The sequence below is a fragment of the Triticum aestivum genome, chromosome 4B (genome assembly GCF_018294505.1).
Source record: "Triticum aestivum cultivar Chinese Spring chromosome 4B, IWGSC CS RefSeq v2.1, whole genome shotgun sequence".
NCBI lineage: Eukaryota > Viridiplantae > Streptophyta > Magnoliopsida > Poales > Poaceae > Triticum > Triticum aestivum.
The window spans coordinates 138,259,761-138,262,737 of NC_057804.1; positions in this window are offsets into that span (position 1 = coordinate 138,259,761).

A 2,977-nucleotide genomic window follows, 5' to 3' on the forward strand; every position below is an offset into this window, starting at 1 on the left:
AGCGGCGGCTAGGTTAGGAGCGAACCAGACTGGAGGCAGGAGCGAACGAATTGGGATTTTTCCTGCTGTTGATCGATATGGGAGGCGCTCATTTGGGCCGCGAGCCTGCTATAGGGCCTGCCTTGCACTTATGTTATTGGCCCATCCAAATTGAAACATTTTTCTTCATTTTTTACATTGCCTGCTCGTGCATTGGGACGAACAAAACTAGCCTGGGCCAACCTGGACGACTCAAACTAGGTGCACACTTTCCAGCCACCCGAGGCGGCTGCCCATACCAGCCCCTATGGTGGCGTCGCCCCTTTTTGCATGTATGATTGGGGTAGTGAAAAATATTCCAGTGGCGCTTTTGATTTACCCACATAATGGTTGAATTACTTGTTTCTATGAACCGAGTTCGCCAATAATGTGAAGGATGCCAGTCTTTTTATCATATTGTAGATCGCTTAGATCTCAATATGCCAAATGTAATCGCGTGAAATATACAGTAAAAGCCAGTGTGATGTGTGTGGCTACAACTAGTCTGACTACACGTCCTCATATAACATATCAAGGACGCACCATCTTACCAGATTAACCAATCGACTTACCAATGCAGTGTGGGAAGAAAGAAGTATTGAGACTGCGTATCCAAGCAATTGATGCCATGGACTCCTTCATAGAACCTTATAAGCGAAAAAGAAGTTGCAGTGTGCATGTACAAAGAGCTAGTTTAAGTTCAGTTACCTGCTTCTCGGAATTTTAGTTAGCCACTTATTGCAAAATTGTTCAATTACGTTGCTTGGCTTAATTTAGTTTGCTACTGATTACATAATGCCACAGCCTGTTAATCCTATTATAGACTGCGCCTATCTATGTGTTTGATACTTACTGTTAAGAATTACCTGTTTGCCTGAACTTAAATAGCTACTTGTTTGTTTAACTGCTTTGCTGCTGCAACAACGGGTTACAATGATGTTAATAACTAGTTTTCAGCATCCAATTGAAACTCTTTAATTCCTTGTGTGTTTAACTAGTTTGTTGTTATAACTCCCAGTTGAGATGTTTTGCTAACTTCAACTTTTCTGAATCCAAACGGAACTTTAATGGCAAAATAGGTTAGCCCAAGATCAAAGAACGAGGTCCCCATGGATGTTATATCATCCCACAGCAGTGGCACCGGCCCAATCATGCATTATGAATTGCCAACTACTGATGCTCTAGAGGCTAAACTAGTGGTAGAAAGAGATTTTGCTTCTGCACTTAGAGATGAAGTTGACATGTTGAGGAAGCAAACAACACAATCACAAGCAGTACTCAAGACAACCATTAAATATTTGGTGGATTTCAAAACAAAGCAAGTTGAGACTGACCGCATTGTTAAGGTCCTGAAGGAAAAAAGGAAATTAAATTCCCACTTGGTAAATCATAGGTGAAATGTTCTTTCCATCGTTGAATAATCTTTGTGTTGTTTGTTCATGTAATCAATCAAACCATTTGTTTTAGAGATCATGTAATAATTGTTTTTTGTTTTTTGGTTTGTAATTTTATTTGAGCACAAGTCTGTATTAATTGATAAGACTCGGAGACATTTCATTTTGATTGTTGTGCCAGACCTACAAATATGCCAATCGGGTTGAATGTGCATTCAGCAATAATAATAGTATAGATGTACCATAAGTGGCACGCATCGGAAAGGGCCAAGATACTGTAGTAGCTTGGCTAAAAAAGGATGTTGTTGTAGCAAAAAAAAGTACAGCGGCCTAGCTTATGTATGTTAGTTGATATTATTAATCCATATACTCTATAAGTGTTTATATTTCTGTTAGTTATGTACATTCTTGGTTGATTGACTCGGTATTTGAATCTTGATACATCGCTTGTGTACATATCTAAATGGGAGTGCACATTATGCTGCGTGTGACATTTGAGTTGGACATAAAGTGTTCCAAATATTCGAATTTACCTTAAACTGGATTCTAGCTTCTGAATTTGAGTATCGGCATTTGTAAACCATATTCATATATGACAGTGGAATACATCTTTGTCATGCGTTTGAAGATATATAAAAACACATAGAATGATTTATAAAGATTCATATAGGAATACAAAATGGATTCGAATTTAGTTGCCAGGGTAAACGTGGGTGCTTCTTGTCCCAAAATTCCAAAGAAGCGGCAAAATGTCCACTCCCATGTCGGTTGCCCGAAGCCTAGTGTTTGGGAGATGGAAATTACTGTCTACCCATTACACGGACAATCCATCAGCCTGATTTCCACTGCTCTAAATAGGGGTAGGTTAGTAACTTCAATTAGACGTGACACGACCGCCTCTGACCCCATTCCAACACGGTGGGTGCCAAACATGGGCGGCAAAACACATTTGACTCAAGCTCGTCCGAAAGACCTCTGTTTCTCCCTCCATTTCCCCATTCATACACGGTGGGCGGCAAAACAAACTCGACTCGGCCGAAATCGATGTAGGCAAATATTTTCAATAGGGGCAGGTTTGTAACTTCACTCAGACGTGACACAACCGCCCTACCTGTCAGCCCCGTTCATACACTGTGGGCGCCAACCATGGGCGCCAACCACCCTCTCCTCGCCCGAAATCGCTCTGGGCAAATATTAGCGAGATGTGAGATTACCGTCCTATCCCCAACCGACGAGACGTACAAATTTTAAATGGGAGCTAAGTTCATAACTTTCCCATATTTCAGACAGGCGCGTCCCAAAAACATGGTTCCCCGTACATCTCCCTCCATTTTGCCATTCATACACCGTCCACGCTAGAACACCATCCCCACACCAGCCTCCTCCGTCCGCCACCCCTTCCATCGCCACCGTCCTCCACCCCATCCATCGCCGACGTCCTCCACCCCATCCATCGCCACCGTCCTCCACCATGCCGGAGTGCCTACCAAGACTGCGTCATCCACTGCTAGAGATGGACGTTTCTCATCCACGGCGACGGACCAAGAGCCTTGCACCGCGTCCTC